Source organism: Sus scrofa, chromosome 2 (genome assembly GCF_054392235.1).
Source record: "Sus scrofa isolate SSC_HxYL_T2T_F1_AM1 chromosome 2, Sscrofa_HxYL_maternal_Yorkshire_Landrace_v2.0, whole genome shotgun sequence".
Lineage (NCBI taxonomy): Eukaryota > Metazoa > Chordata > Mammalia > Artiodactyla > Suidae > Sus > Sus scrofa.
The window spans coordinates 96,881,303-96,908,882 of NC_139384.1; the positions used below are offsets into that span (position 1 = coordinate 96,881,303).

General features: G+C 37.0%; 1 long non-coding RNA gene and 1 pseudogene across 1 annotated transcript in view; one reads left to right on the top strand and one right to left on the bottom strand.

The window, feature by feature from the left end:
* Nucleotides 1-1,866: 1,866 nt before the first annotated feature.
* The window catches only part of LOC110259769 (uncharacterized), a 108,958-nt gene continuing 83,244 nt past the window's right edge, over nt 1,867-27,580 (bottom strand). The window contains exons 2-3 of the long non-coding RNA XR_002342108.2: nt 13,263-13,381; nt 1,867-4,320 (exon numbers count right to left, since the gene is read on the bottom strand). This is a non-coding gene — a long non-coding RNA (uncharacterized LOC110259769). The remainder of the gene's footprint in view (nt 4,321-13,262; nt 13,382-27,580) is intronic.
* The window catches only part of LOC146405597 (ATP synthase F(0) complex subunit f, mitochondrial pseudogene), a 77,788-nt pseudogene continuing 65,598 nt past the window's right edge, over nt 15,391-27,580 (top strand).

Genomic DNA, 27,580 nt, shown 5'->3' on the forward strand with positions numbered 1-27,580 from the left:
AAAATGTTCCATGTGCATTTGAAAAGAATGTGTATTCTGATTTTTTTGGATGTAGTGTCCTGAAGATATCAATTAAGTCTACCTTTTCTATTGTTTCCTTTAGGATCTCTGTTGCTTTATTGGTTTTCTGTCTAGAGGATCTGTCCATTGGTGTGAGTGGGGTATTAAATGATTGTATTCACATCAATTTCTCCCTTTATGTCTATTAATATTTGTTGTATGTATCTGGGTGCTCCTGTATTTCGGACATATATGTTGATGATAGTAACATCCTCTCCTTGGATGGATCCCTTAATCATTAAAAAGTGTCATTCTTTGTCTTTCTTTATGTCTTTTGTTTTAGAGTCTATTTTGTCTGATATGAGTATTGCAATTCCTGCTTTCCTGACATGTCTATTGGCATGAAGTATTGTTTCCCATCCCTTCACTTTCGATCTATATGTATCCTTTGTCCTAAGGTGAGTTTCTTGTAGGCAGCATATTGAAGGTTTTTGCCTTTTTATCCACTCAGCCACTCTGTCTTTTGATCAGATCATTAAGTCCATTGATATTTAAGGTGATAATTGATAGATGATTATTTATTTCCATTTTAAACCTCGTGTTCCAGTTGATTCTATGGTTCTCCATTCTTCCTTTCTTTTTTTGGTTGGATGGTCTCCGATTATTTTCTGTTTGAGTGTTTTTGTTTTTGTTTTTGTTTTTTTCATTTTTTGCGAGTGCAATGTTTGGTTTTGGCTTGTGGTTGCCCTGTTTTTTAAGTATGCTAAACCCTTCCTATAACTGTGTGTTTTGGCCTGATGGTCCTGTAGATTCAAACACTTCATTACTATACTAAAATTAAAAAGAGAAACAAACAAACAAAAAAAAAAGGTCTATTTATTTCCTTACTTCCCTTGCCCACATTTTATGATTTTGATGACTCTTTTTTTTTTCTTTTTATTTTGTTTGAAACATGTTCATGATTAAATGTGTATGCTGGCTTATTTGAGTGACTGCTCTCTGATTGTGGTTTCCTCAATCTTAGTCTTCTTCTTTTTTTTCTTTTTTCTTTTTCCTCCCTTTCTTTCCTTCCTTTCTTTTTGGTTTAGAGAAGCCCTTTCAACATTTCTTTTAGCCTGGGTTTTATATTGCTATATTCTTTTAGCTTTTGTTTGTTGGAAAAAATTTTTATTTCCCCTTCTATTTTAAATGATATTCTTGCTGGATAGAGTATTCTAGGTCACATATTTTTTCCTTTTAGCACTTTAAATATCTCTTGCCATTCCCTCCTGGCCTGCAGTGTTTCTGTAGAGAAATCAGCTGATAACCTTATGGGGGTTCCCTTGTAGGTAACATTCTGCTTTTCTCTTGCTGCCTTTAGGATCCTCTCTATTACTAACTTTTGCCATTTTTATTATAATGTGTCTTGGTGTGGGTCTATTTGGGTTCAACTTGTTTGGGGCCCTCTGTGCTTCTTGTATCTTGAACTCAGTATCCTTTAGATTTTGGAAGTTTTCATCGATAATTTCTTCAAATATATTTTCCATCCCCTTATCTTTTCTACTCCTTCTGGAATTCCTATTATGCGTAGATTGGCCTGCTTTATATTATCCCATAGGTCTCTTATATTGCTTTCATGTTTTTTCATTTGGTTTTCTGTCTGTTGACCCGATTGGGTGATTTCCATTATTCTATCTTCCACACCACTAATTTGTTCTTCTGCATTATTCATTCTGGTTTTTACTGCCCTTAGTTCAGTTTGTATCTCTGCAAATGAATTTTTTAGTTTTTCTTGGCTCCTCCTTATATTTTCTAGTTCCTTTCTGAGGGTGTCTGCATTACTGTTCATATCTTCTCTTAATTCCTTCAGTACTTTCACTATTTCTCTTTTGAACTCCAGGTCTGTCAGGCTGCATAGATCTGTTTCATTGTTGACTGCTTTAAGTGAGTTCTCCTGTTGGTTTAACTAGGGGTGGTTTCTCAGCTTCTTCATCTTGCTTGTTGTTTTCCTTTTCCTGGTGGAGTTGTACTCTCCATGGCCGGGCAGTGTTTGCCTTGGCACTGCTGTGGAATGTTTCCTGAGAGCGGGAGTTGTTGGTCAGTCTTCGAGGCAGCGTGGCTTTTCCAGAGGGTGGGCAGGGCTGACAGGGTCTCTCTGAAGCAAGGAGGACTTCCTGAGGGCAGACAGGACTGGGAGGTCCGCACCACGATGGAAGCAGATTTTGCTCGGCCGGGCAGAGCTTGCTCTGGTGTTTTTGGGCTGTGGGTCTCTTGCAGGGGACTGATGGTGCTGGGCAGCTGTGTAACCACTTCTTAAATGCTACCTTTACTTTAAGGTGACTCTACTGGTACACCCTTCTATGAATTTTTAAGGTTAGCTCCAAAAAGGGACATATTTACTGCCATACATGTGTAGTAGTATATGCCATTTTGCTGTTTGTTCTTATTTAATTCGCTTTATCTGGTAATCCTACAGTATATCATAATGTAATGTAAAATTTTATACATTTGATTTTGTACATATTCTGCCTCTTAAGAGGAAAAAAACACTGCTTGGCTAAAGGAAAGAAACATCTTGGTAAGATTTAGACTGTAGAATACAGGATATTTTCAGTCATTTTTCTCTCTGTAATTATTATAAAAATAAGGGAAAAGGGAAAAATAAATGGTAATTATGTCTGAAGTACAAATGGAGTAATAATTTATAATTACAATTTATAAATTACCTTGTAGGATTCTCAATGCCAGTGAAATGTGATGTCCCCAAAAGCCCCCAGATGGCATTATAGCCTTGTTTTTCCTAAGTCATTTGTTTTCATATAGCACAGACCAAAAATTACTTTAACCGGAAATTCCCTTTCCTCTAATGGTAAACATGGATGTGAAAAATACTATTTTCTTAGTTGGTTTACTTCTTCATTTTGAGTAGGTTTCCTTAATTCAAATTCCTTGATTTGTTTTAACTGAAATAAAATAAAGCATTTTCCAAAAAATATAGCTCATAAATCAAAACTTCCAGAAAGAACAAAATGTATATTTTTTTCAGGGATACTACTTTACTTTTAATATCAATAATGTAGGTTTAAATAAATATGTATGCACAAAAATTTAATCCCAAATAAATAATGTCAGTGAGAAAGAGAAATTTATTAGCAACTGTCACTAATTCTTTTGACCACTGAAAAGTTACTAATTTTCTTAGACTCTGTATTTCTGAATTCAAAGCAAGAACACTACATTTATTAAACTGAGAAATACCTTTGAGGTCTTTAGTTAAATGCTCAGAGTAGCATGCTTTTCAGCTAGTACTAAATAATGGAATTTGCGTATTTAGTAAATATAATTCAGTCATGTGGCCAATATAATTCAATAGCAAATTACTGTAATGAACACTAAAATGAAAATAATTTTGCCCAGCTATTTATATTCAGCAAAATCAACTTGTTGAAATTACTATGTACCCACATATATGGTTTTTTATACCTCAACCTTCTATAAACTATTTTGAAAGTATGTAATACCAAACTTATCAAAATGTACTGGAGCAGCAGACACCATAATCAATTCTACTATATCACTTTCTAAGACATGAATTTTTGTATATACTTTATTTACTAAATAATCAACATGATAATTAAGCTGAAGGTTCAGGCTGTGATTTAACTCCAAGACAGTCTTTGTTCTTTCCAAAGTAAATCTACCTACTGCTGTATCAAATTATCTCTAACTTAATGCACTAAGAAATTCAAACAAAATTAAATTTATTGAGAGGTAATTATTTAAGGTTCAACTTGAAAATAGATTCTTTTGAAGCCTTACAATAAATTTAAAACTTTATTCAAAAACAATATTGATAGAAACAGCCTGGACTGCATCTAGACTAGGTAATTTAAAAGATTTTGTAATCTTTTATTTTTCATCTTTATTAAATGAGCTCACATTTTTATGTTAAAAGTAAAGTCCATGACAAAATTTTTCCCATTCTAGACATGCATTTAAATTTTTTCATGAGTTAACTACTAACTTGCATGGTAACAAAAAGCATGAAATCTTTTATGCTATCTAACACATGACATACACAAAAGAAAGCTATTATTTTCAAAATTCCAGAAGATTACTTAAACTAACATCCTGGATTAACTCACTGAAAATATTAAAGAACATTATTCTTTCAATGTACTATATTACTTCAAAATGCTTTTCCATACATTAAAATTTTGTATTTTTCAGTAAGTTAAAGAAAAACAATTTAAAAAATTTAGGCCTCTAACTTATTTTTGTTTAAGTCACTTACAGTGTTGTTTTCAGAGGGCCCATGCATATTGCCTCACTGGAGAAAAACTGCAAAAATAGAGAACCAATGGTCAAATGAGAAAGCAAGGATAATTATGTATCCTGCCCTTTTGACGTAAGATCACTTTCTGACTGGGTTCTAAGGCCCATTTAGAATAGATTGATTAAATAAAATTAGATATGTTAAATTATAAACCACATACATAACTTGAAAAACCTACTCTAATAAATGTGCACTAACAAAATCTTAGTAATCTTTTAGGAGCATTATTCTAGAGTCCAAATGATTCTATGCTGGGATTGATAACAGTACTTTCGTCTAAAGGTTGTTATGCTCTTTTCCAGCATTAACCCATTAATTTTCACACTTTCTGTGAAGGAGTAAGATATAAGTATGGTTAGTTTAACTTTCCACATGAGAAAAACAAATCACCAAGAAATGAATTTGCTAAAAATCACATATGTAATGCCAAAAGATGAAATGGAGCAGCCCAGAAATGCAACTGAATAAGCAGTTTACTGGTGGCAAACACAGTAATACTGGTATACACAGAATGACCATCTATATCCCTAAATTTACCAGACATATTCCCATATAATTGAGCCTTTCCTCATGTCCTCCCTTCCTGTTCCTCCTCTGCTACTGATCCACGCTGGAAATGAGCTTCTTTTCACACTCAAAATCCATGAGGCTTCAGGTCATTTTGTGCCCTGTTCCCAGTCACTATGAAGTATGCTCTGTTTAAAAGAGCCTCTTGCAGGTAAGTGGGTTCAGACTACGCTTGGTATTATTTTACAGAGCACGATCCAATCATAGTTTTGTTTTATTTTTTTAAGGCAGACAACTCAGTTTGATAATGAATAGAGTTCGGAGTCCGCCAAACTTGGATATTAATCCAGCTCTGCCACTCACTCTGAATTTAAACACATTACTTACTCTTTGTACTCTTTGAGATTACTCTTTGAATCTCAGTTTCCTCATCTATAATAGAGAAATAGTTCTATTTCTTCACAGTGTATTAATATAATTATATAAAATTTATATAAGAGTATATAAATAATTATATAATTGTAATTATATAAGATCTATATAAGATTATATAAATAATTATATAATTGTAATTATATAATTTATATAAGATTATATAAAGCATGGGGATTATATAAAGGACCTGACACATTGCTGAAACTTAAAAATCCAGCAATTCTCAGGAGAATTGAATAAATGTAATTATTTGGACTAAAATCCCTCTTTGGATTATATTTTGCTAACTTACATTGTCCTAAATAATTAGATAATTATTTAGTTTTCTACTTTACATTCTTAATGTAGACCTTGCTATTAAGCCTATATACTTATTATTGTTATAAACTTATTCCTGCCCATCTATCCATATAGAAGAAAAATGATTGGTTGTTATAATCATTCTGCACTGAGGAAAAGTACACAAACCTGTCCTCTCCTAATGAGCTCAACCCTTCCTGTTTCTATATGCCCTTATTTCATTGGGATGGCCAAAGCCTACCGAAATTTAGGAATTTGAGATAAGGATCTGGTAAGCATGAGTACAGAGTAGAATGACAAGACATAATCATAGCACTCTTTGAGTACTCAAAGAGACCTTTGCAATAATTCACTGAATCTTCTTTTTCACAGATTAGGCAACTAAATTATGATCACACCTAGAACTGAAGTTATAATTCCTTATAACTCATTCAATTTCACCACCTGGTGTCTTTTCTTAATTCCTCACTACAAAGGTGTTTTCAAGATCTCTAACATGCAAACATGGTAAGGTAAAGTAAGGTGAAGTAGATGGAAGTGGGGAGAGGAGAGGAGCGATTAGAGAGCAACACATGGCCTGGGCAACTCTCCATTTGAGCCTTCCTAACTGAAAAGATACATCATTCTTCATCCTTGTAAGTCCCCATGACTCCAGGACATCTTACTGGCTGAAACTCATTAAACCAACTGACTTCCTAGTCCTCAATCCCTAACCTGTGGGAGTTTTATATGCCAGGAGATTCTAGCTACCTTATAGTCCAGCCCAAACAATTTGGTATCGCCCCTAGACGCCCCCCTGTCTCCTAAAGTTCCCTTTGGGGTATAAAATAACTGTTTCCCAGATAATTATGGGGGAAACTGCTCATCTGCCCAATGAAAATGATATATCAAAAATACGAACGTTAATTCCAAGTGATTAATTTTCCAGGTCCACAATCCCTTACACCTATTCCAAAACCCCAAAAGCCCACAAAATTGAAAAATCTGTATAACTCATTTGGTGGCAGAACTTTATTCGACCATATTTTGTGGCAAAATTTAATCTAAACTGACACGAGGTTGTTTATAGTCTTGTTTTAGCACATTCTACCGGAATATTCACACATTACTTCAGAAATACTAACGTGTTTGATTATGTCTGCTATGTTGCCAACAAGTATTTTCATATAAACAGCATATATGAATTACTATTTTATAAACTCTAAAAGAATTCCAAATTCTGAAACTTTTCTGGTACCAAAGATTTCAGATAAGGCACCAATTAGCCTTATAAGCAATAGGCCTTCGGGGTTCAGATCCTAAGATTTCAGCTTGATTCCTGACCCTACCTGCTAGCTCAGTAACTTTGGATGAGTAATTTGGTTCTTATTAAGTCTGAGGTAATTACAAGAGTTATTTTTCCGGAAGAAATCAAGAAACAAAGTACCATAAAAGTCAATATAAGACAGTTCCCCGAAGGCAGAGACCAGAAAAATTAAACGTTATTAAAAGATTAGGTATTATGAAGTGACTGAGCAAATGGTAATCCTTTCGACCAGAAGGAAGACACCAGAGATTTTGAAAGTGTAGTTTCTGTAAAGACTTTAAGGTAATGTGTGATCTGTGGTGAGGAAATAAAGGTAACAGATGCAGAACACTCCTTTGAGAAAGAATACAAAGTGCATTAGCTAAGAAAAGGATAATTAGAAAAGTAAATAATGGCAAACAACTCATGCATTTTAAAAACTGAAATAACATTTTCTACTTTTTAGAATAATCTAAGTAACAATTCTCTTTTAAGCACAGATTTTATATTTATAAAGTTCTTGGAAAACTTTATTCTGCTTTATAACTTTTACGAGGATAAACAACTCTATTTTGCAGATAGAGTAAAAGTACAGGTTTAAGTACTTTGTTACTATTACTCTCCCTAGTTAGTAAGCCTTTGTTGATTATTATTATTCTGCTTTATAACTTTTACGAGGATAAACAACTCTATTTTGCAGATAGAGTAAAGGTACAGGTTTAAGTACTTTGTTTGTTACTATTACTCTCCCTAGTTAGTAAGCCTTTGTTGATTACCTACGATATTCAGAAAGCTATACCAGTGCCATGCTTATTATAGTGCCTGGCATTATTTTGTTCTTAATAATTTTTTTAACTGAGTTGAATTAGAAATATTTAAATCTAGTGTCATTATAAGCAACAGAGACCTCTAGAGTATCAGCTTCTTTTTTAGTTCAACAGTCTTGCAAATGGTGAGAAACAGATTTGAATATATCCACATATACACCAAAAAATGAATATAAAGAATAAAGATCAAATTAGTTCAAAAAGAACTATGAAATTCTATGTTGACTCCACTGACTAAAGTAAATGCCCGTTCATTCAAAACTAAGAAACCAAGAGGAAAAAAAAAAAAAAAAAGACGTGAAAGAACTAAGAATTTGAATTACTCAGTCCTTTTATTAAAGAGCATGTGGCATCTAATTATAGAGAAAATAACAAATTTTTTTTTCTTTTCCTTAGGGCCGTGGTTGTGGCATATGTAAGTTCCCAGGCTAGTGGTTGAATCGGAGCTATAGCTGCCAGCCTATGCCACAGCCATGGCAACGCCAGATCCAACCTACACCACAGCTCTCAGCAACACTGGATCCTTAGCCCACTGAATGGAGCCAGAGATTGAACCTGCATCCTCAGGGTTTGTTTCCACTGAGCCACAAGAGGAACTCCAACAACTATTTCAAATAAAAAAAAATACACACACACACACACACACACACACACACACACACACACAAAGATTTTACTAAACATGTTTTCTTACACTTTTTATAAATTATATTTCACAGTTCAAAACTGCAGCAGAGTACCTGTTTTCATACATAAGGAAAAAGCAATCAGGTTATTTCTAAAGAAAATATGACAGTTTAAAAACAAATAACTTGTTTTCTCTTATTACTACTCTAGGGTTTTTATAAACATCTTAGGTTAGCACACTAAGGCATGTTCTACCAAAGTACCCTAAAAATGCTTACTTGAGAATTGGGGTAAGAAGTACAGTCATAGACCAAAAGTCTCTCTACAATCTCAAAATCTTATAATTTTGTGTTAACTAAACATCCTATCCCATAATGCATTTGTGTTTTTTAATATAAAAGAGTGCTCAAAACTATTTATCAATTACATTATACTGCCCTAAATATTTAAGTAAAATCAACCCTTTAGGAAGATGGATCACAATTCCAATGGCTTCCCTACCTACTAGCCTCTCAGCCTCAGTTGTAGAACAACAGCAATAGGAGTTTAGGTCATGAGGCAAGGACACAACTTCATGCTTTCTGATCAAATGAATCCATTAGGAGTCAACATACGGCTGAGGATTACTGGGGGAGAGTAAGGAGGCAACAGAGAGAGTAAGTGGGTGAATGTAAATGTGCTCCACTGACGAACCGAAGCTTTCTAAACTTCAGAGTAAAGATGGAATCATACTCTTTTCATTATGTTCCATGAAATTACATTCTACAAAATTATTTTAGCTTTTTCATTTGTTCATCCATTCATTCATTCAACAAATACGTATTACAACCCTTTACATGCCAGACTATGTCCTAGGCACTCAAGATACCAAAATAGAAAAATCCCTACCGTGAGGATCTCTGAGTCTTAGGGGACGCACATGCAGTACAACAGAGTAAAAGCTATAAAAATAACTGTACACAGAGGGCAGAGAGACACTAACTCTTCCTAGGAGAGTTGCAAAAAAACCAAAACCAAAAACACAACAGGAAACATCACATTTTTAAAAACAGAGGGTGAGGTGTTCTACCGACTTGAGGCTTAGAAAAGATCCAGACCTCTAGTCATTTAGCATTCTTCTTTCACCTTGAAGAAGTTCCTTAAAACCATCAGAATTCTGAGGGGCTTAATCTGAAACTTAGTATCTTGTATACATTCCCAATTCCAGTAAACAAAAAGTTCCAACAAGCCCAGTATAAATGAAGGACATTCAGAACTACAGATAAAAGGAACTGAAAAGATCATTGAGGTCATTTAGGCCAATGCCCTAATCTTAAAAACAAAACAACAACAAAAAATCCTGAGGCCCAGATTGGTAAATGTCCCATAAAATGGAGTGGAGCTCAACAGTGGTAGTTTGAAGCCTGTAAAAAGCCAGTGCTCATTCCAGTACAACAAATACCAGTACCATCTTTAGCATTCTCTGGTTCATTTTCTAGCCTTCAGTCATTTAAAAAAATCTTATATACAAAAATTTTATCCATCATGAAAATACTTAAATTTTTAACATTAAGGTAGTACAGTGCTTTTCCAGGAATAAATTTTTTCTTTAAAAATTTTATTACAATTTTCCAGCATACACTAAAATAGAATAAATAGTGTAATATGATATTACATTTGTAGTTATGGCTGGAGAAGTGGGTTTTTCTGGTTACATCTACCTCATCAAGCAATCCAAAATTTATAAATATGTTGTTCAGGTAGAGGATGTGAATTCAAATTCTTATTTAGAACTTTTATTATTATGGTTCCCTTTTTCAATAACTCTGTGCATTAAATATATAAGGTAAGGATGCGGAGAAGTATAAGGCATAGGTTCTGCCCTCACAACCAAAGTCTAAAAACAATGAAATGATGCATGGTGGTGGTGGTGATATTTTTAATGTCTTTGCTCCCCAGACAAGAGGAGTGCTCTGACTATACGAAATGGGCACAAACTAAGATAAAACAGTTTTGAAGTTATGAAAAATGAGTTTATTAAGCCAGTAGGTATGATTAAATCTTATGTGGTGCTTTAACTATTATGGGCAAATACCAGAGGTATTCATAGATCAAGTGATTTCTGGGTTTGTTGGGGTGTATGTTTGTTTGTTTGTTTGTTTAGAGCCACACCTGTTGCACATGGCAGTTCCCTGGGCTAGGCCAATCAAGGTGCAGCTGCTGGCCTACACCATAGCCACAGCAACACCAAATCCAAGCCACATTTGCAACCTATGCCGCAGCTCACAGCAGTGCTGGATCCTTAACCCACTGAGTGAAGCCAGGATGAACCCGTCTCTTCATGGATACTAGTCAGGTTCTTAATCCACTAAGCCACAAGGGGAACTCCCATCATGATTAATTTTATATGGACAAACTGTGAGTCAGGTCACTGCTCTCTTACTAAATTCCCTTTAGTCTCAGCTGGACTCAGCATTCTTCATTTCTATCCTAAATTGTCCCCCTTATGTTCCATGCTCATTGTAGGGAAGAATTTTAGCTCTTAATTGTCTGGGGCCAGATTCTCCCCACTCCATCTTTCCCTTCTGCACAAAATGCTTTATGCTTGTGAAACACTCACAGTCTGGGGAGAAAGGTGCTGTACCCTTGCAAAGGATGGTTATTATTATTGATGTTTCTCATAAACACTGAGATTTAGAATGTCAAAAGTAATGTCAGACCCTAAAGTAACAACAACGCTTTCTTGGAAAGCTACTGCAATGTGTCTGCTTTGGTGTCAGTGATGTCTACATTGTGTACTAACACCTCGAGGCAGGCCCAGCTCAGAGGCAGGGATGACTAGCCCAGAGGGCTAATAAAAAGAGTTTATTTTCTGCCACATCCCACCATCAAGAAGTTCCCACAATGATTATCCAAGTCACAAAAATACTAGAGGTTTAACTCCATAATGACAAGAAAAGGAACCATTAGCCTAGCTTCAACCATTTGTCCTGGAGTCACAAAAACTGCCTTTATTCATTTGCCTAGTCTTTATCAGTCACCAACATTAATGAATAGCTGGCAGATGAGAGTACTACCTTTTCTCATGGCTTAGAGTATTATGTTACAGGCCTCTATACCAGCAATCTAAATTATGAAAACAAGAATAAATGAAGCCCACTTGCTAGGATTTGCCTACCCAGCTCACTGAGAAAAGGGACAGTGAATTTTTTTTCTTTCATCTGCCATGTAAGTACAAATAAATTCAGTCAAAATTTTTGTCTAAGAATCTTGCCATCACGGTGAAACTGAGTCATCAAGGTCTGAGCCAGAAAAACTTTAAGGTGATTGATCTGTAAGATTCCAATTCCTTGGAACATACTAAAGAATGGAACACTCTGTTTTGCTGACCCAATGCAAACATCATCATTTACTATGTATACACACAAGTTTATGCTAGTCTATGAGGAAAATTACATACAGGATTTTGGTTCAAAAGACTCAAAAGTCGGAAGAGTTCTGCAAGTCTCCTAATGATTAATCAATCATTTCATTTCAGCAATTATTGAGATCATATTACATATGTGCCAGGTACTGGGGATAACATATAAATATCTTCCTTGACCTCAAACAGGTTAGAGAGGGATAAAAGAGAGAGAGAGAGGGAGTTCCCGTAGTGGCGCAGTTGTAGACGAATCCAACTAGGAACCATGAGGTTGCGGGTTCGGTCCCTGCCCTTGCTCAGTGGGTTAACGATCCGGCGTTGCCGTGAGCTGTGGTGTAGGTTGCAGACGCAGCTCGGATCCCGCATTGCTGTGGCTCTGGCGTAGGCCGGTGGCTACAGCTCCGATTTGACCCCTAGCCTGGGAACCTCCATATGCCGCGGGAGCGGCCCAAGAAATAGCAAAAAAAAAGACCAAAAAAAAAAAAAAAAAAAAAGAGAGAGAGATAAATGAAACAAAATGAAATAAGGACTCTTATAGATGCATAATCAAAGTACAAAAGAAAAAGTAATGAAATTTACCCCAGGGATACCAGAAAAATGTCCATGGAAGAGAGAGCAGCTAAGCTAAGAGTAACTTTTCTAAAGTCAAAGACGGGAAGAAAAAGGGCATTATAAACAAAGTCAAAAGAGCTGAAAAGTTAGGTAATTTAGAATCACATTTTACAAGAGAAGAACATTGGATTTTTAAGTCCAAAGACTAAGGTTTTAGTTCCTACCTCATCTCTTACTCTCTATAGAAATTTAGTTGATTGGAAAATTGAAAGTAGGGGTTCCCATGGCTCAGTGGAAACAAACCCAACTAGTATCTCTGAGGATGCGGGTTTGATCCCTCGTCTTGCTCAGTGGGTTAAGGATCCAGCGTTGCCGTGAACTGTGGTATAAGTCGCAGACGCAGCTCACATCCGGCATTGGAGCTGTGGTGTCGGCTCCAATTCAAACCCAAGCGTGGGAACAACCATATGCTGCAGGTGCAGCCCTAAAAAGGAAAAAGAAAAGAAAAGAGAAAAATGAAATTAAAGTTTACCCAACAGAGATGCTATTCAAAATCTTTAACATCTGATATGGTCACTGGCCAATCAAAATAATGTTGACTGTAATGATTCATACACCAACTAACCTTACCTACATCTTTTTTTTTTTTTTTCTGTCCTCGCCCTCTAGAATCTAGGTTCTATGAGAACAACCACAACAACTAATCATCATGTTCTAAAAATATACCAGGCACAGTGGGTTAGAATCTGACTGCAGTGGCTTGGGTTGCTGTGGAGGCTCAGGTTCGATCCCTGGCCCAGAACAGTGGGTTAAAGGATCCAGCATTGCTGCAGCTGTGGCGTAGGTCACAGCTATGGCTTGGATTCAATTCTTGGTCCGGGAACCTCTATATGCCATGGGTGATTGTGGCCATAAAAAAAAAAAAAAAGTACCAGGGATTTGTTTTAATCATGTATGGTAAGACACAAAGAAGCAAAAATTATCATCATGAAGGAAGAATTTTATACTTACAGATTCCCTAGAAACAGGAGGCAAGGCCCATGGGGGTCACACAGGAAAGCACCAGGGATGGTCAAGAGTCAGAAGCGGAAATGAGGAGAGCATGGCCCAGAGCCATTACTGGAGTTTTCCTGTGAAGAAAGGGGAAAGCAAGGTAGGTTTGCTGAATAAATTCAGGATGAGAGAGTCTTAATAATTTCAGAGGCTTCTGGTGCTTAGCTGTCCAGTACTTTGGGTGATTTAGGACAAGGGGAAATATAGGCTTTGGTATGTAAGAGTTTTAATAAAGTAGATGTTGGGTGTGGATTCTGAATTGGTTGGTTTCTATATCAAAAGCATGCTCACAGGAGTACTGTTCACTATCTCTAGGAATTAGCTACCTCTGGAATAGGTAAACCCATCAGGATCAAGGTCCCAAATGCCAAAGCATTGAGAATACAGAAAATAAGAAAATATAATGCCTGCTAAGTACAGAGGCTCAACAAATATTTGTTATATAGATGAATGAACACATGAATAAAGGATTCTTTAAATACAACTAAAATACAGAATAGATGTATATATATGTACTGGGATTAGAACTAAAACTGTACATTGAAGTCAGATGGGCAGGTTCGCATGCCATGTCTTAAAAGAGTTTGAAGTATTTACTGAGTATCTACTAAGTGTTCTATAATGAGGTGCATAAAATTAAACTGCCCAATCAGGTAATGACTGGAAAACTGGAGAGGTATTTGTTTGCTTACTTTTTCTTAGAAGTATTTTTTGTTATTACTAGACATCATCTGTAAACAAAAGTTGAAATTACCTTTCTACTATTATCAATTCATGTTCTATCTCTAAAATGTCTTCCCTAATCAAGCAAATCTGCCTCTCTAACGTCTCCTTTAGAGCAGCATTTCTCAAACTGTAATGTGAGAATCAACTGAGAATCTTGTTAAAGTCAGATTAGGATTTAAAAGATCTGGGGTGGGGCTGATTCTGCTGTCCTAATAAACAACCAGGTGATGCCTTTGCTGTTGCTCTGCCTACTGCACTCTGAATAGCAAGGTTTTAGAGATCTCAGACAGATTATTCTCAAATATTAATAGAGAGGCAATTATAATACAAGTTACCAGTTAAGAGCAAGTATGGGTTTGAACCCTGAGTCTGCTACATCTGACAAATTACTTAATCTCTTTAAGCCTCAATTTCTTGTAAAATGAGGATAGCAGTGGTACTTATTTCAAAGAGTTTGTCTAAAATTAACACAGTACTTTGTACATAGTAAGACACAACAATATATCAATAAAATAATAATGATAATAATAATAGCAATAGTAACAATGCTAATATTCAGAATGTCCTCATAAACCCAATTCAGATCCAATAAGACTTTAAAATGGTAACTAAACTCCTGGAAAGGAAAATTTATAAAAGTCTAATTAAGATTTATTTTTTCCTTTTAAGGAGGAAGCAAGAGGAGGTTCTTTTCCTTTACATAACTAGGCCTTTACACAGAGAACACAAATTCACAAGATAAAACACAGGGGAGTTCCCATTGTGGCTCAGTAGTAATGAACCCAACTAGTATCTGTGAGGATGTGGGTTCAATCCCTGGCCTTAATCAGTGGATTAGGTATCCAGTGTTACCATAAGCTGTGGTGTAGGTCACAGATGCAGCTTGGATTCTGCGTTGCTGCTGCTGTTGTGTAGGCCAGCAGCTATAGCTCAGATTCGACCCCTGGTCTGGGAACTTCCATATGCTGCAAGTGCAGCCCTAAAAAGCAAAATAAATAAATAAATAAATAAAATAAAATAAAAATAAAGCACAGGTAAGACATAAGCAATCTTTAAGACTATTGGAGTTTCCACTGTGGCACAGTGTGTTAAGGATCAGGCATTATCTCTGCGACAGCTCGGGTTCCATCAGTGGGTTAAGGAACCAGTCTTGCTGCAGCTCGGATTTGATCCCTGGCCCAAGAACTTCCATATGTCACTGGTGTGGCCAAAAAAGAAAAAATAAAAGACTATCTCCTAGCCTCCCTTAATTCAATGAGGAGGAAAAAAGGAACATATCCAGATAAAAGGGATATGGTTATATCTCATCACCCTGAAAGAATTCTTCCATATGCTGTAAAACAAAGTGGGGGTGGTACAGATGTCACTACAGCAGCTGGCAGAACCCCATACTGTGGAAATATCTCAGCAGGTACAAAAGCAGCAGCACCAAGATTCCCAACTGGTCTTCTGTCTCAAGCTGCCTCAGGGAAAGAGTCAAATTGTTACAAATTGGCAGATGGAAGAGGGGCCAAAGTCCTGGAAAAAACTTCAGAGACCTCTACTAGTAAGGATCCTGAGATTACCACTACAATCACAATCTTTACAAAGTTTTCCATGATTCTCTAAGGGCTAGTACACAAAACTTGAGGAATATAGTATCTCAAGTCAACATAACTAAATGAGACTTTTTAAAATTTTTTATTTTATTGAAGTATAGTTAAATTACAATGTTTCGTGTGTACAACAAAGTTATTCACTTATCTAGATACTTAGAGATGTGTTTTTTTCAGATTCCTTTCCATTATAATTTATTACTAGATACTGAATACAGTTTCCTGTACTATACAGTAGGTCCTTGTTGATTATTTATTTTATATATAGTAGTGTATATATGTAATCTCAAATTCCTAATTTACCTCCCCACACACACTTCCCCTTTGGTAATCATAAGTTTGTTTTCTATGCCTGAGTCTATTTCTGTTTTGTATATAAATTCATTTGTATCAATTTTTAAAATTTTTTTCATTTTTTTTTTATTTGTTTGTTTGATTTTGCTTTTTAGGCCATACCCACACCATATGGAAGTTCCCAGGCTAGGGATCAAATTGGAGCTAGAGCTGCCAGCACAGCCACAGCCACAGCCACAGCAATGCAGGATCCAAGCCACATCTATGACTTACACCACAGCTCATGGCAAAGACGGATCCCTGACCCACTAAGCGAGGCCAGAAATTGAACTCGCATCTTCATGGATACCAGTTGGATTTGTTTCCACTGAACCATGACGGCAACTCCCTGTATCAATTTTTTTTTAGATTCCACACATAAGCAATATCAGATGATATTTGTCTTTGTCTGGCTTATTTCACTTAATATCATAATCTCTAGGTCCACCCATGTTGCTGCCAATAACATTATTTCATTCCTTTTTTATGGCTAATACGTACCACATTTTCTTTATCCATTCATGTCAATGGAATAACTTGTTGCTTCCATGTTTTGGCTACTGTAAATAGTTCTGCTATGAACATGAGGTGCATGTATCTTTTCTGAGTTAGAGTTTTCTCCAGATATACGTCCAGGAATGGGACTGCTGGATCATACGGCAACTCTAATTTTAGTTTTTTAAGGACTGTTTTCCATAGTGGCTACACCAGTTTACACTCCCACCAACAAGTGTAGGAGGTTTTTTTTTTCTTCACACTCTCCAGCATTTATTATTTGTAGACTTTTTGATGACAATTCTGACCAATGTGACATGATACCTCACTGAGGTTTTGATTTTCATTTCTCTAATAATTAGTAATACTGAGCATCTTCTCATATGCCTGTTAGCCATCTCTATCTCTCTAAATAATTAAAGTTTGCTATAATGTTACCCAGAAATCCTACTTTTTTTTTTCTTTTTACGGCCACACCTGCAGCATATAGAAGTTCCTGGGCTAGGGACTGAATCAGAACTGCAGCTGCAGGCCTACACTACAGCCATAGCAACACCAGATCTGAGCTGCATGTATGGCCTATGCTGCAGTTTATGGCAACATTGGATCCTTAACCCACTAAGCGAGGCCAGGCATTGACCCTGCATCCTGACAGACACTATGTCAGGTTCTTAACCTACTGAGCCACAACGGGAACTCTCAGAAATCCTATTTGTAAGAATGTTCTCACAAGAAAAAAAGGGGAGTACAAAAACTCATATCAACAAAGTTCATGACAGAGTATTTACCAAAAAAAAAAAAATCAAAATCATTGGAACCAACTTCAATGCTAACAAGAAAAATAATATGTCAATCCAATGTGAAATATAATCTAGCTATTACTACTCAGTTATGAGTACCCTGAAAATACAATGAAAATCACAACCTCATAGGATTGCTTGCAAGGAAATCTCATACTTTATGACACGAAAAATTGCACATAAATGGAAGAGAAGTGATAAGAGTATAAATATTCTCATTTGGTTTAACATTTACTTTTATGACATCATCTATAGAGGAGATCCCCCTCATATGCACTATCAATATCATACATAGATACTTTGGTTCAAAATCAACAAAGAGGGAGTTCCCGTCATGACTCAGCTATAATGAATCTGACTAGTATCCATGAGGACACAGGTTCAATCCCTGGCCTTGCTCAGTGGGTTAAGGATCTGGCATTGCCGTCAGCTGTGGTATAGGTTGCAGACATGGCTCAGATCCTGCATTGCTGTCAGCTGTGGTATAGGTTGCAGACATGGCTCAGATCCTGCATTGCTGTGGCTGTGGCATAGGCCAGGAGCTACAGCTCTGATTAGACCCCTAGTCTGGGAACCTCCAAATGCTGTATGTGTGGCCCTAAAAAGCAAAAATAAATAAATATATAAATAAAACAAAATCAACAAAGGGCATCTAACTAAATAAACTATGTTAGGTACAGAAAAAAATTTGAGACATTTTGACCACTATTAAGGATGACTATAACCTTCACTTTAATTACCTTCAAAAGAAAAATGAACTTTCATTTCTAGAAGTATGATGGACTAGATACCTGCCTGATCTCCTAATGAAAATACTATAATTCTAAGTATCAAAACTTCCTTTTTAAAGTCATCAATGATCTGGAAAAATATAAAGAATATTCGTAAGTCAAAAACTAAGTAAATATGGGAATCAAGAGAAGTAAATGTAGCACTGAAAAATATCTAAGCGTCTCTTGGAAGTACAGTCAACTCTCCATATCTACACATTGTACATCTGCAGATTAAACCAACCTCTAATCAAAAAAAAAAAAATCCCAGAAAATTCCAAAAAGCAAAACTTAAATTTGTCAAACACTGGCAACTATTTACATAGCATTTACACTGTATTTACAACTATTCATACAGCATACACCTATTCATTGTATTAGGTATTGTAAATAACCTAGAGATGATTTAAAGTATTTGGGAGGATATGAGTGGTTATATGTAACTACCACACCATTTTATATAAGAAACTTGAGCACTGATGGATTTTGGTATCCTCCAGGGTCCTAAAACCAACCTCCTAGGGACATCAAAGGATGACTGTATATACCTAATTAAATGACCTTGAGCTGAGATTTGCACAGCCTCCTAGGAGTTGAGAGAGAGAAGAAAAAGACCAGGGCCTGCTTAAGGTATAAAGCATAATAAATTATTCCTCCAATAAAGATGAGACCATGGAGTTCCCACTGTGGTGCAATGGGATCAACACCATCTTGGAAGCGCTGGAACGCAGGATGGAGCCACAGCCTGGCACAGTGGGTTAAGTATCCAGCACTGTCACAGCTGAAGCTTAGGTCACAACTGCATCTCAGATCTGGCCTCTGGCCTGAGAACTCCATATGCCATGGGGCAGGGAAAAAAAAAAAGAGAGACCACAAAGTGCTACACTTCCTCTGGAAAGTTATACTAGAAATAACCCGAATGTCCTTCCTCCAAACCCTCAAAAAGACTTCTCAAGGAAAATCGCCTGACTTTAGTACAGAATAAATGAGAGTGAAAAAAATCCCAAGCATTAATAACCACAGCAACTTTCACATGGTCTGCATCCTAAATTCATTCTATCCAGATGGTCTGAAAAACCTCAATCCAAGAATTTAAAGTCATCCTAAACATACAAAAGAAACAAATACAACTCCTCTCCCAAGTAACCCACCTTCAAGGTAGGCCTCAAAGAATTCCCACTATTCTAAGAAATACCAACTCCTAGTCACTAATTCACAAAACACACAAGAAAACAAGGCACCATGAGTAAGAATCAGCAGATATAACAGAGAACAGTGTCAAGTGTATGAAAACTTTAGATATTTAAATATCAATCACAATATATAAATATTTTAATATCTAGTGAAATAAAAGAATTAAAATGTGAAAAAAAGAGAAAATAAAGTATAGGTAAACACCTGAGAAATAAATAAATACATAATAACTGAAATTTAAAACTCAATAAATTCTACTGCAGATTAAGAGTTAGTGAACTACAAGATAGATTTATGGAGTAATTTATCTATAACGCTACAGAATCACATATCTATACATCTAGATAAGAAAACAGAAAATATGAAAGAAAATTTAAGAGATATGAAGCACAGAGTGAGAAAGTCTTATATGCATGAAATCAAAATGACAAGTATAAGTTATATTTAAAAGTATATTCTTCAGATAGAAGGAAAGTCATATTAAATGGAAGGTCTTCTATGCAAAGAAAATGGTAGATATGTGATTAAATTTAAGCAAACACTAACACTTATAAAATAGCAATATTAATGATTCATGGAGGTAAACAAAAAAGATAAAATTAAAGCAGATGAAGGCAACAGCATGTAAATCAAGCCAGGAGTGGTGTGATTAGAGTTAAAATAGTCTAAGGATTCTGTATGTTTAAGAAAAGAGGTAAAGATATTAATTGATATCAGATTTTGATAAGTTAGAATTCAAAAGCTAATTCTTTTTTTTTTTTTTTCTGTTTCTGTTTTTTTTTTTTTTTTTTTTTTTTGCTATTTCTTGGGCTGCTCCAGTGGCATATGGAGGTTCCCAGGCTAGGGGTCTAATCGGAGCTGTAGCCACCGGCCCATGCCAGAGCCACAGCAACACGGGATTCGAGCTGCGTCTGCAACCTACACCACAGCTCACAGCAATACCGGATCTTTAACCCACTGAGCAAGGGCAGGGACCGAACCTGCAACCTCATAGTTCCTAGTCGGATTCGTTAACCACTACACCACGACGGGAACTCCTCAAAAGCTAATTCTAGCTAATACCAAAATAAAAATAATAGAGTATAAAACATCCTAACAGGGGAGAAATTGAATGAGAAAAAAATACTCGATTCAGAGGAGGACAAGAAACAAATAATCAAAAGGTAGTGCAAATAAAACTCATTAAATAAAATTGTTAAAATAAATCTAGATATATCTAAATATATACCGATAATATCTAAATATCAGTAATTTAGATAAATATAAAAGAACACCCAGGATCAATTATACTAACAATGAAAATGTCAAAACTGAAATTAAAAACACAATACAACTTATAATCACTCCAAGATAAATGAAATACATATGTATACACCTAACATATATAGAATCTACATGCTGAAAGTTACAAAATACTGATTTTAAAAAGTCAGAGAAACCTTAAATTGGGAGATATAGCAAGTTAATGAGCTGGAAGACTCATTATAGTAACCATGTCAAATCTCCCCAAATTGGTCTGTAGTTTAATGCAATCCATACCAAAATACTACAAAGATTTTTTTTTCACAGACAAGATTATTCTAAAATCTACATGGAAAGGCATAGGTCCTAGAATAGTCTTGACAAAGAAAAATGAGAAAGAAGAATTTGGAGAAAGTACTCTGTCTATATTAAGGCTTACTATATATATAGCAAAGTAATCAAGACAGTGTGGTACAGAGGAACAGACACAAAAATCAATGGAGCAGAATAAAAGACTCAGAAACAGACCCACACAAATATGCTATATGGACTTTTGACAAGGTGCAAAACCAATTCAGTGGAGGAAGGATAGCTTCTTCGATAAATTATGCCAGAACAACTGGACATCCACAAGCCAAAAAAGAGAGTGAGAGAAAGAACCTCAACTTAAACTACACATCTTATACAAAAATTAAAATTGATCAAAACATAAAATGTAAACCCATAAAACTTTTAGAGAAACACATAGGAGAAAATTAGCCAGATCTGGGGCTAAGTCAATAGCTCTCAGACTTGACTCCAAATACAGGATCCACAAAAAAAAAAAATTTGATAAACTGGGCCTCAATGAAATTAAAAACTTTGGCTCTGTGAAAGCCCATGTAAGATAAAAGACCAACTATAAGACCAGGAGAAAATACTTGCAAACTACATATCTAACAAAGTGACTAATATCTAGAATATAAAAATCACTCTTAAAATTCAATTGCAAAAAGAAATACAGATCAATGGAACAGGATAGAAAGCCCAGAAATACACCTAAGCACCTATGGTCAACTAATCTATAACAAAGGAAGCAAGAACAAACAGTGGAAGAAAAACAGTCTCTTCAATAAATGGTTCTGGGCAAACTGGAAAGCTACATGTAAAAGAAAGAAATTAGAACACTATCTAACACCATACACAAAAATAAACTCAAAATGGATTACAGACCTAAATATAAGGCCAGATACTATAAAACCCCTAAAGGAAAACATAGGTACAATGCTCTTTGACATAAATCACAGCAACATCTTGTTTGATCCACCTCCTAGCATAATGACAATAAAACAAAAAATAAACCAATGGGAGGACAAGATGGCGGAGGAGTAGGGGGACACGCTCGCCCTCTCCCACAAACACAACAAAAAAAGCACATCTACAGAATAAATGACTCGCACAGAACAGCAACCAATCACTGGCAGAGGAACCTAAACTCCAATAACCTCAAGAAGTTCGTGAAATTACTGGGCAGAACGGGAGAAAAGAGGAGAGTGAGAGAAGGTGAATCCGAGCGGGACGGGCGCTCCCAAAAGGGAACTGGGGAGGAGAAAGGGATCCCGTACCCTGGAAAGTCACCTACACGGGGGAAAGATCAAACGAACCGGAGGAATCTCCAGATGCAGAGAAGAGTGTAGCAGTAAGTTGGAGTACGGAAAAGCCGATCAAGAAGCGAACGGACCATCTGAACTACGGGCACAGTCACCAAAAATTGAGACGCCTGGGTGGGGGCTGGGCACCGAGACCTTGGCTCCAGAGGTTAGTCCCCGGGAAAGGGACGGGGGACGCCTGGATGGGGGCTGGGCACTGAGATCTCGGCTCCAGAGGTTAGACCCTGAGAACGGGCTGGGGGGGCGGGGCGGATCGGAAACTGCTTGGGAGGTCTAGAGACCATTTGACGGGGCAGAGACTGCCTGGGAGACTAGAAAACAAAGCTGTCGCAGAGGAAAGGAACAATACTCTAGGGGCGGGGAAGTGGAAAGCCGCATCAGAGGGAACCTGGGAGAAGAGCCTGGTCTGTGCCCCTGCTGGGGAGGGGAGAGAAGAAGGGGTGGGTCGCCATAGAATACCCCCCATGCCACAGCAAGCTTATAGGCCCGCTAGCTAGCAGAAAGCTGTGCTTCCCAGTGCATCCCCTCCCCCCACCCCCACAACCTCCTACCCTCTCACCGAACCTGGGGCTGCCCGCCACCCAGGAGGGCTGGCCTCAACAATTGCCTGAAGCCTACCACCGCAAGGGCTGTCCCTGCACAGGCCTGCTTGCCCTTTGGTAAGGCTACACTTCTGCAGAGCAGCACCAAACACCACCACCCCTGAGAAAAGGCCTGCAGCCCAGAAAAGCTAGAACAAGCCTAGCCAGGCCGTGAATAGATCTGCCTAAATCTCGGACGGTTTTTCTGAGTCGGGCTGCCCCGGGGAGGAGCCTCTTGGGTTTCCAGCGGCCCTGCTACCCTCCCAAGCCCCCAGGGGGTGCCCCACTCCCACGGAATAGCTGCTCAGCACCACCAGCTCCCTGGAAGAGCCCCTGCAGCCCAGAAAAGCTGCAACAAGCTCAGCCAGACTGTGAAAAGATCCGCCTACACTCTCAGGCCCTCCTTCTGAGTTGGGCTACCCTAGGGAAGAGCCTCTTGGGTTCTCAGTGACCCAGACAGCTGCTCCGGCCCCTAAGGGGTGCTGCACTCCTGAGGAACAGCTGCCCAACACCGCCAACCCCCTGCAGGAACCCCACAGCCTAAAAACACCAGAGCAAGCTCTGCATAACCAAGTGAAATCTGCTACCATCGTGGTGTGGACCTCCCAGTCCTGTCTGCCCACAGGAAGCCCTCCTTTGCTTCAAAGAAACACTGTTAGCCCCATTAACACTCCAGAAAAGCCACACTGCCTTAAAAAAGATTGACCAACAACGCCAGCCCTCAGGAAATATTCCACGGCAGTGACAAGGCAAACACTGCCCGGTAACGGAGAGTACAACTCCCTCAGGAGAAAGGAAACAACAAGCAAGATGAAGAAGCTGAGAAACCACCCCCAGTCAAACCAACAGGAGAACTCACCTAAAACAGTCAACAATGAAACAGATCTCGGCAGTCTGACAGACCTGGAGTTCAAAAGAGAAATAGTGAAAATACTGAAGGAATTAAGAGAAGATATGAACAGTAATGCAGATACCCTCAGAAAGGAACTAGAAAATATAAGGAGGAGCCAAGAAAAACTAGAAAATTCATTTGCAGAGATGCAAACTGAACTAGGGGCAGTAAAAACCAGAATGAATAATGCAGAAGAACGAATCAGTGATATGGAAGATAGAATAATGGAAATCACTCAACCCAGTCAACAGACAGAAAACCGAATCAAAAAACTGGAAAGCAATATAAGAGACCTATGGGATAATATAAAGCAGGCCAATCTACGCATAATAGGAATTCCAGAAGGAGTAGAAAAAGATAAGGGAATGGAAAATATATTTGAAGAAATTATTGCTGGAAACTTCCAAAATCTAAAGGATACTGAGTTCAAGATACAAGAAGCACAGAGGGCCCCAAACAAACTGAACCCAAACAGACCCACACCAAGACATATCATAATAAAAATGGCAAAAGTTAGTAATAGAGGGGATCCTAAAGGCAGCAAGAGAAAAACAGAATGTTACCTACAAGGGAACCCCCATAAGGTTATCAGCTGATTTCTCTACAGAAACACTACAGGCCAGGAGGGAATGGCAAGAGATATTTAAAGTGCTCAAAGGAAAAAATATGCAACCTAGAATACTCTATCCAGCAAGAATATCATTTAAAATAGAAGGGGAAATAAAAATTTTTTCCAACAAACAAAAACTTAAAGAATACAGCGACACAAAACCCAGGTTAAAGGAAATATTGAAAGGGCTTCTCTAAACCAAAAAGAAAGGAAGGAAAGGGAAGAAAAAAGAAAAGAAAAAAAAAGAAGAAGAGGAAGAACTAGGACTGAGGAAACCACAATCAGAGAGAAGTCACTCAAATAAGCCAACATACAGATTTAATCATGAACATGCTTCAAACAAAATAAAATTAAAAAGAAAAAAATAAAAAAGAGTCATCAAAACCATAAAATGTGGGCAAGGGATGTTAGGAAGTAAATAACCCTTTTTGTTTGTTTGTAGGTTTCTCTTCTTAATTTTAATATAGTAATGAAGTGTTTGAACTTACAGGACCATCAGGCTAAAACACACAATTATGGGAAGGGGTTAGCATACTTAAAAAACAGGGCAATCACAAGCCAAAAGCAAATATTGCATTTGCAAAAAATGAAAAAAAAAATACACTCAAGCAGATAATAACAGGAGACCATCCAACCAAAAAAAAAAAAAAAAGAAAGGAAGAATGGAGAACCATAGAATCAACTGGAACACGAGGTTCAAATGGCAATAAATAACCATCTATCAATTATCACCTTAAATGTCAATGGACTGAATGCCCCAATCAAAAGACACAGAGTGGCTGAGTGGATAAAAAGGCAAAAACCTTCAATATGCTGCCTACAAGAAAGTCACCTTAGGACAAAGAATGCATATAGATTGAAAGTGAACGGGTGGGGAAAAATATTTCACGCCAATAGACATGACAGAAAAGCAGGAGTCGCAACGCTCATATCAGACAAAATAGACTTTAAAGCGAAAGACAAAGAAGGACACTACTTAATGATTAAGGGATCCATCCAAGGAGAAGATGTTACTATCATTAACATATATGCCCCAAATATAGGAGCACCCAGATACATACAACAAATATTAACAGACATAAAGGGAGATATTGATGAGAATACAATCATAGTAGGACACCTTAATACCCCCCTCACATTAATGGACAGATCCTCTAAACAGAAAACCAATAAAGCAACAGAGATCCTAAAGGAAACAATAGAAAAAGGTAGACTTAATTGATATCTTCAGGACACTACATCCAAAAAAATCAGAATACACATTCTTCTCAAGTGCTCATGGAACATTCTCAAGAATCGACCACATATTGGGACACAAAGCTAATCTCAATAAATTTAGGAGCATAGAAATTATCTCAAGTATCTTCTCTGACCACAATGCCATGAAATTAGAAATCAACCATGGGAAAAGGAAAGAGAAAAAACCTACTACATGGAGACTAAACAACATGCTACTAAAAAACCAATGGGTCAATGAGGAAATCAAGAAGGAAATTAAAAAATACCTTGAAACAAATGATAATGAAGACACAACCTCTCAAAATCTATGGGATGCTGCGAAAGCAGTGCTCAGAGGGAAATTTATAGCGATACAGGCCTTTCTCAAAAAAGAAGAAAGATCTCAAATTGACAACTTAACCTTCCACCTAAATGAATTAGAAAAAGAAGAACAAAAAAGTCCTAAAGTCAGCAGAAGGAAGGAAATTATAAAGATCAAAGAAGAAATCAATAAAATAGAGACTCAAAAAAAATAGAGAAAATTAATAAAACCAAGAGCTGGTTCCTTGAAAAGGTGAACAAAATTGACAAACCCCTGGCCAGACTCACTAAAAAGAGGAGAGGAAGAACCCAAATAACCAAAATTATAAATGGAAAAGGAGAAATCACAACGGATACTGCAGAAATACAAAAAACCATAAGAGAATACTATGAACAACTATACGGCAACAAGTTTGACAACCTGGAAGAAATGGACAATTTTCTAGAATCTTACAGCCTGCCAAAACTGAATCAAGTAGAAACAGACCAACTGAACAGACTGATCACTAGAAATGAAATTGAAGAGGTCATAAAAATACTCCCTACAAATAAAAGTCCAGGACCAGATGGCTTCACAGGTGAATTTTATCAAACATATAAAGAGGAATTGCTGCCCATCCTCCTTAAACTCTTTCAAAAGGTTGAAGAAGAAGGAATACTCCCAAAGACATTCTATGAGGCCACCACCACCCTAATTCCAAAACCAGACAGAGATACCACCAAAAAAGAAAACTATCGGTCAATATCATTGATGAATATATATGCAAAAATTCTCAACAAAATCTTAGCCAACCGAATCCAGCAACATATCAAAAGAATCATACACCATGACCAGGTTGGGTTCATCCCAGGTTCACAAGGATGGTTCAACATACGCAAATCAATCAACATCATACACCACATTAACAAAAAAAAAAGTCAAAAATCATATGATCATCTCAATAGATGCAGAAGAAGCATTTGACAAAGTCCAACATCCATTCATGATCAAGACCCTCGCCAAAGTGGGTATAGAGGGAGCATTCCTGAATATAATCAAAGCCATTTATGAGAAACCCACAGCAAATATAATACTCAATGGGGAAAAACTGAAAGCCTTCTCATTCAAATCCAGAACAAGACAGGGATGCCCATTCTCACCACTGCTCTTCAACATAGTTTTGGAAGTCCTAGCCACAGCAATTAGACAAACAAAAGAAATCAAAGGCATGCATATAGGAAGAGAAGAGATAAAACTGTCACTGTATGCAGACGACATGATACTATACATAGAAAACCCTAAGGACTCAACCCAAAAACTCCTTGAACTGATTAATAAATTCAGCAAAGTGGCAGGATATAAGATTAACATTCAGAAGTCAGTTGCATTTCTGTATACCAGCAATGAAACATTAGAAAAGGAATACAAAAATACGATACCTTTTAAAATTGCACCTCACAAAATCAAATACCTCAGAATACACCTGACCAAGGAGGTAAAGGACTTATATGCCGAGAACTATAAAACTTTAATCAAAGAAATCAAAGAAGATGTAAAGAAATGGAAAGATATTCCATGTTCCTGGATTGGGAAAATCAATATTGTAAAAATGGCCATACCACCCAAAGCAATCTACAGATTCAATGCAATCCCTATCAAATTACCCAGGACATTTTTCACAGAACTAGACCAAACAATCCAAACATTTATATGGAACCACAAAAGACCCAGAATTGCCAAAGTGATCCTGAGAAACAAAAACCAAGCAGGAGGCATAACTCTCCCAGACTTCAAGAAATACTACAAAGCCACAGTCATCAAAACAGTGTGGTACTGGTATCAAAACAGACAGACACACCAATGGAACAGA